The sequence below is a fragment of the Engraulis encrasicolus genome, chromosome 7 (assembly GCF_034702125.1).
Source record: "Engraulis encrasicolus isolate BLACKSEA-1 chromosome 7, IST_EnEncr_1.0, whole genome shotgun sequence".
NCBI classification, from domain to species: Eukaryota; Metazoa; Chordata; class Actinopteri; order Clupeiformes; family Engraulidae; genus Engraulis; species Engraulis encrasicolus.
The window spans coordinates 56,887,352-56,899,851 of NC_085863.1; the positions used below are offsets into that span (position 1 = coordinate 56,887,352).

Sequence of the window (12,500 nt, forward strand, 5' to 3'; positions counted from 1 at the left end):
TAAGCTGAGAGTGAGGTCTCCCACATTGCTTTATCCATAGCCGGCATCTTGCTGCTTGCGTCTTGGGTTTGGGAAAGGGGGAAAAAAGAACGCCTCCGTCTAATCTTTCGGGATACCGGGTGTCGGAGCTACAGGTGCCGTAGGCGCAGCGTTTCACCATCTTGCTGAATCCAAAAGTTTGTCGGAGGTCCTTCTCCCTAGTTACGGTTGCTGTGCGCTGATTGGACGATGGGCTTTCGAAGGCGGGGTTTTGCGAAAGGCTAATTAGCCTTTCGCAAAACCCCTCCCACAAACGGCCGCCAACCAATCCGAGCTCAGCAACGGTAACTAAGGAGTGTAGAACTTGTCGAGGTCCGTCAAAAACCTACGATTTCAGGGAGACATACAACGTGTGCCTATGGCACCGTCAGGGTCCGACACCATCTGAAGATTAATTAGGACCTCATTTTTTCACTTTCCCGAAGCAAAAACCTCAAGCGGACTGATAACAGGGATGGAAGGCTATTAGCTCCAGGTGATCATATTTAAAATTAGCAGGCTAACTGTGCAATCGTCTTGTTTGCTAATATAGCCCCCTTCCCCCTTGCATTTAGCTGGCAGAAAACGTACCCTAAACAAATAATCAATGCATCGCTCAGACTTAAGGACAATATTATATGATATTATAGTATTGGATCCATGGCATTATGATTCAAATTTTATTGGGAAACTACTAGTTGCGTTGTTTAATATGCGCCAAATGCACAGCCCACGGAGCAGCCCCCACCCTCTCTCCTTCCCAGTTTGTGTCTGTGTATGCGTCGAGTGTGACAGCAAAAAAAGTAACACTGAAATGGGGCTGCGCTTGTTCCAACCTTGTTATGAAGATATTAACTGTCAACTAAAACCATTAAAGTGAACAGAAGAGAAACGCCCAGTGTGACTGCCCAAGAGCTGCGCAGTGTCAGTGCCGAAAGCCCGTCAAAGGTCTTGGCGGACGGCAATGTCCCAGTTTACACCAAGCACTATCAAATGTCCTGGTTACAGACATCACATCGCCATCATCAAGTTGTTGTATTTCAGTTGAATATGTAAGAGGGCTTGGGGAGGGGCTTAGACTATCAGCGAGCCTATTGGCTATTCAGATACTGAACGAATATCTGAATTCCAACTGCCGGGGGTGGCTGCAGGGTCAGACTCCGTGGTCAGCAAGCGAAAGTATTGAGCCAGCGCGGTCACTACGGAGGATGATACTCAGGCTAGAGGAGACGGGAAAAACACTGAGAAGCGTCAAGAAGCCTATCGAGTGGGCTGGAGGCGGAATGCTAGTGTGTGTGTGTGTGTGTGTGTGTGTGTGTGTCCTGGCCTGATCCTTCTCCTTCTCCTTCTCCTGCCATCCCATCTCATCACCCCCCTCAGGCCACATTGTTACAGGGCGGGCCACCTTCGGAACACCGCCCCACCGGCCAATGGGAGAGCAGTGGAACACCGGCATCTGGCAAATCAGATTGCAGAAGCCGTGGCGGTGCCTCGGGCTACTCCCGACACGCTGGCATTTTACTAATGGCCCCCACCAACCATCGCCCTAGACCTGGCCCTGCGCTGGCCTTCCCCAGGCCCGGTGGAGAGCAAGGTGTGGGCTGGGGATTGTTTGCGGCCACTAGGGTCGATGCATGTCTAAGTGTGCGTGCGTTTGTGTGTAATGATTGCAACCCCGTTTTGCATTTTTATGACTAGTTTGCAAAATGCTTGTGTGTGAGTGGTATGTGTTGTGGCGTGGTGTGGTGTGGTGTGTGTGCGTACAGTGTGTGTGCACGGTGTGTATAGTGCCTAGTGTTAGCTCACTCTTGAAACTGTCAGGATAAGCTCTGTTTCTTTCCCCCCGCCTCCCTCTCTCTTTCTCCCTCTCTCCTTCCCTCCATCTCCCCTGCTGACAGGAGGCACCAATTTCCAGGAGGCCTCCTGTTAGTCATTTGACAGACATGTTTACCTTATGTGAGGCACCCGGCCGTGCTGTGCTGTGCCGTGCGGCCGACAGACAGATGGACAGGACGGATGGATAGAGCGCCACAGGGGGGGGATGTCTATGCTTGGCATGAGGTGGAAGAAGGAAAAAATGGAAAGAAAAAAAGAAGGGAGGAAAAATGGTGCCATGCAAAGCAGCTAGAGGGGAGATATTTATTTCCTCCACGTCCCCCCCAGTCACCCACCCCCTCTCTCTCACTCACTCACTCGCTCGCTACCCCCCTCAGTCAGTGACTGTGTCTGGACACGCCTCAACAAACAGCTGAGGGCATCCAAAAGTAAATGATGGAGAAAGGGGAAAAAAAAGCTCCTCAAACAACCCCCCGCCTCCTTCCTCCTACCGTCCCCCTTGGTGCCTATACCTGCGGCTTCCTGCTCATACTGACCAGAATCGCAATGACACCTCTATCATCAGTCGGGTAAAACGAGCCTCGTCATCTTCTTGTCATCTCACCTCGTCTCGTCATGGTGACAAACATCAAATTTTTAATTTAAGCAGAGGGGAAGAGGAGCTCACGTTCACAGTTCCAAAAGCTTCTCCTTTTGGCACTGTCACAAGTCTTCATGCTTCTGGAAATCCAGCATTTGTTTCTTTAGTCTTCATACTGCTCCCCTGTGAGTACAAAAAAGATACTATATGAAGTCCATTTACCCTACACAGCTGCATTACCGCAATATGATTTAAAGTTCATTGCTTTGGAAACTAGGCCTATCAATAAATGGCCAGGAAAAGGAGTAGCTGCAATCTTACATCCATCATCACTTTCTGGGAATAGAGCCATACACCTCTCTCTTGCCCCAGTACATCCTGTTGGCAACACTGGTGGAGAAAGCTAACCACTGGGCTAACTGATCAAATCCAGATAGGATCCAATGGGCAAAGGCAAACTCTGGCAGTTGGTTCCGTGGTTCAAAAAACAAAAGAAATGGTTACCACACAAACAAGGAGCCATCTTTAGTATTAGTCCTGGCGCAATCTCATTCCTTGAGTGCTTCCATTTCCCAAGAAATGTGCTCCGGGGGCGTTTTCCATTCGCCTTTCAACTCACAGAAAACGCTAACGGCACAGCTGCCAAGCAGGTACTAAAACACACCTGCGTGTCCTACACGTTCGAGACAACTCTCAATAAATCCTGTGATGCTGTGGCAGTTGGCTAACCTTGGCAGAAGTGAATTAAGCCAAACAAGCCGAGACAAACGATGAGTGCTTGAGCAGAGGAGTGATGAAGGCCATTGACCTGCCACTCCAAAAAAAAAAGCACTCACAAAAAAGGATATAAAGGAAAGAAAAAAGCTCAAACCAAACCAGTGCCCTTTGTGTTTACAGTCACTGTATGGCCCTGGGGCGGGGACTGTGAGGATGGCATTAAAGGTTAGTGGTGTGAGGGTCAGAGGAGGCTCTTGTATTTCATAAGGGCTGATGTTTCACATAGCTGCTGTGCCACCAGGCACAGGAGAGGAGAGGAGAGGAGAGGAGAGGAGAGGAGAGCTGCTGGCCACCTGCAGCAGGAGGAATGGCAGCAATGCCGGCCAGACGGAGACATCAAAACCTGCTACTTTCCCCATGTTTCATTTATGCCAATCCCCTCAACCTAAACACACACTGGAATTCAGACAGCAATGAATTTATCAATAGATAGGATAGGATAGGAGGGTCTTTTGCTCAAGTTAAACTGCAGTTGATTTTATCTCATTTTGGACTGTTGAACTTGGCACTTGCATGAGCAGGAATGACAAAAATGTAGGGCAGGCAAGCCAGCTCTTTATGGTGAGCTAGCTCTTTACGGTCTTGAATTCTATCACATAATAACTACTCCCAAAAGTGGTACATGAATACATCTGTAACGTGAGATACTGTAACGCGTTTGTGCAATTCAAAAGCTCCCCTTCAGCAGTTGTTAAGCAAAGCACGAGTGCAGCGCAGTCTAAGCCTAATGATCCAAGAGAGAGGAGAGCAGAGGAGATCAGAGCAGCGGAGGAAGCCACCTGCAGGGGATGGAATGACAACAATGCTGGGCAGAGCAGGCAGACATGGGGCCAAGCCAGGCCAGGCCAGCACCTCCGTACTGGGGGAGAGGAGAGGAGAGGAGAGGAGAGGAGACAGATGCTCCAGCCAGCGAGCCATCCAGAGTATGCAGATAATACAGCGGCAGCCTCCCTCTGGGATTCACTGCCTACCCGCCATGAAGTGACAAGGAGAGAGAGAGACAGAGAGAGAGGGGAGAGGGGAAAGACAGATGGAGAGAGAGAGAGGACGACTGAGGAGGAAGAGCGGAAAGAAGGGAAATGAGAGGAGGGGAAAGAGAAAGGCAGGGAGAGGTAGAAACGGAGACCGAAGTAGAGAGATGGAGTGCTGATTGAGGAAGGAAAAGTGAGGGGGGGGGGAATGGAGGAAGGAAAAAAAGAGATAATCGAACTCACAACAGAAGGAAGAGAGAGAGAGAGAGAGAGAGAGAGAGAGAGAGAGAGAGAGAGAGAGAGAGAGAGAGAGAGAGAGAGAGAAATAGACAGTAGAGCCATCATTACACGGCCCAGCAAGAGGAAAAAAAAAACATTAAAAATGAAGATGGAGCGTCTCCATTTAATTCATGAGCAGGTGCATCCATTTGTGCCTCCCTCGACCTCGCCACTCTGCGGCCCGCCAGCCTGCCAGTCGCTTATCAGAAATTGGACACCCCGGTGACAAATCTCTCTGAGTGATTGAAGGGATGACGGAAGGGAGGGATGGAGTGGGGGAGGAAGGGAGGGTGAACGGGTTGAGCGAGTGTGTGACACTTGGTGAGACACTAAAGGGGCACCGAGGGGCAACAGAAAGAGCAGGGAAGGTGAGAACAGGAAGAGAGAGAGAGAGATAGAGAGAGAGAGAGAGAGAGAGAGAGAGAGAGAGAGAGAGAGAGAGAGAGAGAGAGAGAGAGAGAGAGAGAGAGAGAGAGAGAGAAGTGTTCCAGCATCTACAATTTCTGTGAGAGCACTCTGAAAACTGACGCACAAAATGTGCGTGCCGCACACACACACATCCAAAGCTTTAAATATACAACCCAGAACAGAACCCATCCACACACAGGTGATACATTTGTAGCCAAAACTAGCTCTCTCCATCACTCAACAACTTGCACAGAAATGACATTTGTGGACATGAAATTGCTCTCTTTCTCCATCTCTGTCACACAGGCAGAGATATGACAGATGTGGGCATGGAGATGCTCCCTCAATCATACACTACATCTGCCCCCCCCAAATAAATAAAACCACACTAACAGGCAGGTCAAGACAGGTTTTTTCCCTAGTGGAGCCATTAGAACATGCCTGGCCAACAAAGTTGTTCCCCACAACTCACATAACTTCACATAGCAGTAGGGCTGTAAAGATATTGCATCGAACCGAGTCACAATACTGTATTGCGATGCAAGAAAGCAGTATCGTCATATGCTTTCAAAGTTCAAGTTTCAAATCATCATTATTATTTGTAAAGTTTTTTTAATACTTAGTGGCCATTTGTGATCTGCTCTACCCACAATCTTATCTTTTTTTCCGCAGAAAACTACAATTAAAAACTATGTTTAAAAAAAATCATGCAATGCATCAAACCGTAAGTTAATTTTTTTTTATGCAAACCGAATCATGAGTTGAGTGTGTCATTACAACCCTACACAGAGGGCCTGAGAAAATGTTTAAGAAGTGAACAATCTAAGCCTTCGGTGCCTTATTAGAGCTTTCCGGTCGACAGAAAACCATGCTAGTGCCGGTTCCCACACCTTACGGACACATCCACACTGACAATCAGAGCATTTCATTTAGATCAAGTAAAATATTTTTTTTAAAACAAACTGTATCAATGACAGCTCTTACAGTCCTCCATTTTCAGTTCAAACTATAAACACTGCCTTCTGGAGGAAAGTCGGTATGACCAAAGCATGTAATAATAAAACGGGTACATATGGAAAGGACCTTGTGTGTGATTTTTGCATCCATATGTAACGGAGGCTAACTAGCACAGAGTTGGCGTGGAACGTTGGTAAACCTCCCTCCGATAGCCTCATACAGTCTCGTGCCGTTGGGCCGATAGACTAGTCTCTTGGCCCAGCGGTATCGTACTGTGTCTCCCATTGCCGAACCGTTGTAGTTGACGAGGTCGCGCGTTCGATCCCCGAGGGGGGTGAACAGGTGCAAGATGACCTCCGTCACAGTGGTGCCGTGACCCGGATGGGAGTGAGGTTTAAGGGGGAGAGTGTAACGGAGGCTAACTAGCACAGAGTTGGCGTGGAACGTTGGTAAACCTCCCTCCGATAGCCTCATACAGTCTCGTGCCGTTGGGCCGAGAGACTAGTCTCTTGGCCCAGCGGTATCGTACTGTGTCTCCCATTGCCGAACCGTTGTAGTTGACGAGGTCGCGCGTTCGATCCCCGAGGGGGGTGAACAGGTGCAAGATGACCTCCGTCACACATAGTACCATCCAACCAAAAAAAAGTAGCTTAGGGAAGCTAAAGCTTCTGTATTTCCTACGGCGAAACACAATATTGAGTTGAGTTGCCATGGCGGCGGCCCTGGCTGTGTATGTGTAGGGCAACAGTCCACCCTGACCCTGCTGACAAGTCTTGCACGTGGTGCACTCCAGCACACTCGACCCTGACCCCCGGCACCAGCCCAGAGACGTCAGACGGGCCACTTCACAGAATCCGAGCACCTGGGTGTCAGGAGCCATCTGATGTAAATGAGAGGTCTGTCTGAGTGTGTGAGTGTGTGTGCGCACAAGAGAGAGACAGACAGAGACAGAGGCAGAAAGTATGTGTGTGCAAGAAAGTGTTTGTGGACCCAGCTGTAGCTGAGTCGGCTGGGCACTGAACTGCTGCGTGCCCGACCCGGGTCATTTCCCGGTCCTCCCCCGTCTCTCTCTCTCACACTCGTTATCTGTCCCACTCTTCATTGTCCTGTCTAAATGAATAAAGTTGAAACCCCCTCCCAAATATTTTTTTAAAAGTGTGTGTGTGTGTATAAGTGTGTGTGAGAGAGCAAGAAGAGAAAGAGAGGGAGAGAGCAAGAGAGAGAGAGTGAGAGATGTGCCAATGTGACTGTGTGTGCGCGTGCGTCAATACAGTCCGTGTACAGTCCGCTGAGAAGGGCAGCTGAGGTCTGGTCTGTGGGCGCCTGCCGTAGAGAAAAGGTCCAGTCTGTCCAGCTCTGATTACACACACACGAACACACACACGCACAAGCACACGCACACACGTGACTTGATGCCAGAGGAAAGATCTGACAGCGGGAAAGGACACAGACCTTGCATTGGAGGGTTGCAGAACACAGGTGTGCAACTCAATAATGCGTGTTTTTACCCCACAGTGGTGGATACAGATTGCTCGGTCGCATTTTAAAATACACCATCTCTTTTCCTCAAAATGCAGCCAACGGTAGTCAAGATGTTGGGAGCTAATCACATTGAGAGATGCAAACACTTTAAATCCTTTTTTACAATTTCATTGACAGAAAACGATTCGTCCATTTGAAGTCTTCTACAGATTCCAGATTCCAAATCTTTTAAAGACCTCAATGGTCGAAACACAATTCTGCCATGAAATAAAATGAAATAAAATAAGGATTTCAAATGTTTGGTTATCTCAGTAACAGTAAACTAAGTAAACACTGTCAAATGCAGGCAGCCAAATAATTCATGAACATTGACATTCAATTTATGAATATTATATTCCAATCAATATAGAAGTAAGTCTTAATCCTACAACAGAACTGGTCATAAACACACATGCAGTGCCTTCCCTGTTCCCCATCCCTGCATCAAGCATTGGCAGCATTGGCCTTTCAACCAGTCTCAGAGTCACATCAAACCCCCCTCTTTTCATCTCCTCTGCTCTCCCCTCTCTTCACTCTTCCTCTCCTCTGCCCCCTCTTCACTCTTCTCCTCTCCTCTCCTCTCCTCTCCTCTCCCTGTCTTCACTCCTTTCCTCTCCTCTCCTCTCCGCTTCTCACCTTATCCACCCCCTCACAGAGCCTTGAAGGCCACAGCACAGAGCGAGAAACCACTAATCTCTCACTGAAGCACACAACTCTGAGCGAAATATGGGCAGCCTTTAAAATATATAGGCTACAGAGAAATAAAACAAGACAGAATGAGCAAGGAGGAGGGAGTACGATAAATACAGAGGGAGAAAAGGACAAGAGGAATAGGCCTAGAGAGAAAAAGAAAGAGGGGAGGAGCATAGAAAAAGAGGTAGATGAAGAGTAAAATCTTGAAAATGGACAAGTGGCAGACAGACAGAGAGAGACAGCCAGACAGAAAAACAGACATAGTGTACTTGAATATTGCTGTTCTCTCGGCCTTGCTGTGATATAAGAGAGAGAGAGAGAAAGAGAGTGAGAGGTGTAGAGAAAAGGAGGGATGATGATAGAAAAGAGAAGACGATAAGACAGGAGAGGAGAAGAAAAGAGAATAGAGGACTGGAATGGAAAGGAGAAGAGAGGAAAAGAAAAGAGAGGAGAGGAGAAGAGGGTAAACACAGACGCTGCTCGTCCCCCTGACAGCAAACATTTGACGGGCGCGTGTGACCATGGGAACATCTGGCCCCACACAACACCAAAGAGACACAGACAGACAAGCAGACAGAAATACCACTTCCCTTCTCTCATCAAGGCAAACATACAATAACTCAACCAACACATGAACGAGGCACACACATAGTCACTGAAAACACACGCGCACGCGCACGCGCACGCGCACACGCACACGCACACGCACACGCACACGCACACGCACACGCACACGCACACGCACACGCACACGCACACGCACACGCACACGCACACACACACACACACACACAGTGAGGGCTCTGGGTAAGGGCAGCAAATTCTGAACGCCAAGGTTTTGGACGGACACGGCATGGGGGTAGGTGGTGTGGGCACCAGGCAGTGGTGGACTGGGAAGCGAAAAATCACGAAGAATGACAGCCATGGAGAATAGACTCATCCTCATCAAACAGGAAATGCTTGGAGGGCCAAGAAGGAGTACACACACACACACACACAGTGTATATATGGTGAAGACCTAGTTCACAGAAACACACATGGACAGACTATGAGCCAAACTCTCTCTCTCTAACTCTTGCGCACACACACACAGATACCAAAAGAGCAGTACCCTGGGCCTATTCTGAGTTGTATTTTGTTCCGCTTCGCATTGATCTCAGCCTCCTCATGTTGCCCTTGTGTGTGTGAAAGTGCAGCCTGATTGAACTCAGCAGCGGCGGCGGCAGCACAGTACAGCACGGCAGCTCTGATCATCAGCTCACTTTCCCCTGCCAGCAAGGACTCCCACATCAAACACGGCACATACCACACTGGGCTGAGAGAGAGAGAGAGAGAGAGAGAGAGAGAGAGAGAGAGAGAGAGAGAGAGAGAGAGAGAGAGAGAGAGAGAGAGAGAGAGAGAGAGAGAGAGAGAGAGAGAGAGAGAGAGAATATGCTTGTGTATGGATGGATGGGGTGGGTTACGGGGGTTTACTGAGTAAAATTCCAGAGGTAGTTAAGCACGATTTGTTCCTATTTGACTAGTCTGCACAGCTTTGACAGGTGCCGGGCCGGATGTTTAATCTGTTCTCGAAAAACAACTGAATTAAACTGAATGAAAACCAAGAGGCTCAAGCACACACCCGCACACAGACACGCATGCACGCACTCGCACACAAGGTGAGGCAACCTGACCACCACACTACACGGACATTTTTTTCCCAGACTAGGACAGTTGACAGCGACGCCTCTCGGAGCTGGGCGATGAATCAGCTCATCAATTTTTATAGGTAGCGGTGGCGGTGGCAGTGGTAGCAGTGACGGGGTAAAAAGAGCTGAGAGGAGGAGAAGAGAAGGACACACAGCCCGAGAAGACGAAGACACATCTCATCGTCTCACTGGCACGCGAGAGAGCGAGAGAGAGAGAAAGCAGTGACTGAGTAAAAAGAGCAGAGAGGTTGAGATCAGAAGAACACCTGCTGACCATTGTGCTTGGCACTCATGCCCAAATAGATACACTTTCATGGACATCACAACCCTTCATAATATACAACCGGTGCTCTACAATTAATAACCTGCGATAAGGCAAAATTTCATAGTGTATGTGTGTGTGTATGTGTGTAAGGAAAAGAGCGTGTTTGTGTGTGTTTGGGGGTTCTTCTGGAGAGAGAAGGGTGCAACAGTGACAGGGTACGAAAAAGAAACAAGAGGAGAGAGAGACGGACAGACGGGCCAAGAAGTCGTCTCACTTGTCAATCTGCCAGCATTTGGGTTTTTTTCTTCCCTTCTTTCGTTCTCTTCAGTCAGTCCGAGTGGGAGTGTGTTCCTTCCTGGGGACCAGTCCGGCAGTCTCTCACCAACATTTCCCAGCTGTTACATCAGCGGGACCCACTGGACGCCTCTATGAGCCCACAGAGCAGAGAGGAGAGTAGAGAAGAGATGAGAGCCGAGAGGAGTTGGCGTAAGAAGGGATGAAAAAAAATGCTTTCCATCACAGTGTGTGTCCGTGTCTAGATCACAGCAACACAAGCAGCACTGAGTCATGGGTGACACTGGGTACATGTGCTGATTAACACCTGCCTTCGAGACGGATGCCTTGAGGGGAGAGAGAGAGGGAGAGAGAGAGAGAGAGAGAGAGAGAGAGAGAGAGAGAGAGAGAGAGAGAGAGAGAGAGAGAGAGAGAGAGAGAGAGAGAGACAGAGAGAGCACAAGCATTAGGATTTGTGTGATGGTCAAAACAGCCAATTTTTGTGGTCTGTATTTGTGTGTATATGTACTCAAAAAGCTCATATGTTAATACATTTTGTGTTTGCAAGTGTGTTTGTTTGCGATCGTGTGTCTTTTTTCTCAAATCGATTCCTATGTAGGTTTTCTAATGTATGCATACTGCACAGTAGGTGTAGGTTTGGAACTGTAGTGGGTGTGTGTGTGTGTGTGTGTGTGTGCATTGGCAAGTGTGTGCCAATTTAAGTGTGTGCACTGGACTAGACTGCCGTGTTTAATGTTGTGTGGCAAAGTCTCCAATACCTCTTCTCTCAATGGCTGACTGACCCCGGTGACACGAGGCCAGTATGAGAATATATAGGAGGAGGCCACGCTGCAGCAGGCATGCAGGCAACAGCACACCACACACGGCGGACGTGACTCGGGCTAAATTCATATTATCGACCCGCAACGAGGGCACGTGCGCACGGGCGTCAAACGAGGTTACAACCCCCGCCCCCCGCGGCAGAAATCGATGCCTTCACTCAAAGATCATTCAATAATTACAACTATGTAGCCCGTGCGGCTGATATCCAACACTGATCCGACACCCGGGGATATGGGGTAGGGGGGGGGGTGGTAGCAAATGGACCGCACAAAATGTCAGGAAATCTGATTTTTTTTTCCTCTATCAGTTTCCGCCCCTAAGCCAACATCCAGGGCTTTTTTCGCAGCGGGTAGCCTACCGGACCGGGTGGTGTTTCAGAAGCCCGGCAGGGCAGGTTGGAGGGATCCAGTGTGCTGCGCACGGAAGCTCCGGGGCACACAGAGGGGATTAGAGAGGGCTTTTGGAACCAGAGCCCTGCAGGATTGTATAGGAGAGGCACACACAGCACAGCACAGCACAGCACAGCACAGCACAGCACAGCACAGCACAGCACATACAAACAGCACACACACACACACACGATTGTATGAAAGAGGTGCATAGGACACGGACACAGACACACAGACACAGACACACACAGCATTACAGTATTGTGTGGGAGGCCACTGGTAGACAGCAGTGAGCTGAGGGAGGGGGGGAATCCAGAGCAGTGTCAGCACATGACCCCAACAGCAACCCAAGCAGTCAAGGCCACCACAACACCACAAAGCCTGTGTGTGTGTGTGTGTGTGTGAGAGAGAAACACAGAAAGGCAGAATATATGAGGGTGATTGAGGTGACAGTGATTGTGTGCATGCATACTGTACATGTCAGAGTGACAGAGAGAGAAAGAGAGCGAGAGAGCAAGAGCGAGAGTGTGTGTGTGTTTGTCAGGCTAAGAGAGTGAGAATAAGTGCATTTCTACAATACTCAATCAACATGTACAGTACGTACGTATGTACACAGTCCGTATAGAAATCCAGTGACTATGCCTACGGTTTTGAGTGTGTGTGTGTATGGCATCTGTCTTGCTAAAGTTCAATGCAGGATATATGAGTGAGGGAGGGAGAGGGGGAGTGGGGTGGGGTGAGAGGGAGAGCGCTGACTAGGGGCCTGGGGGGCGAGAGCTGACTGGGTTTCGTCCAGCAACTCACACAGGCAGCTCTAATCTCCACAAATCCACAGAATGCTTTTTCCTCTCTTCTCCCTTCCCCATCCTCTCCTCTCCTCCTTGACGGTGTTGGGGGCTGATCAAGCAGAACCGCAAATTGCACATTTAACGCATTAACTCACAACTCAGCCCACTTTCCCAGTCATGATTACTCTCCGGGACAGATCATGTGGGTGGCCAA

The 12,500-nt window shown here is 49.0% G+C and overlaps 1 protein-coding gene across 5 annotated transcripts in view; it reads right to left on the reverse strand.

The window, feature by feature from the left end:
- The window catches only part of fam222ba (family with sequence similarity 222 member Ba), a 61,642-nt gene that overhangs the window by 30,322 nt on the left and 18,820 nt on the right, over positions 1-12,500 (reverse strand). The window contains exon 2 of one of the 5 annotated variants that reach the window (XM_063204099.1): positions 2,522-2,617. The exons of 3 other annotated variants lie outside the window; for them this stretch is intronic. The gene's annotated coding sequence lies outside the window, so the exon portion shown is untranslated. Of the gene's footprint in view, positions 1-2,521; positions 4,350-12,500 lie in introns of those variants that run through there. One more of the 5 variants, XM_063204098.1, reaches the window with a different exon arrangement.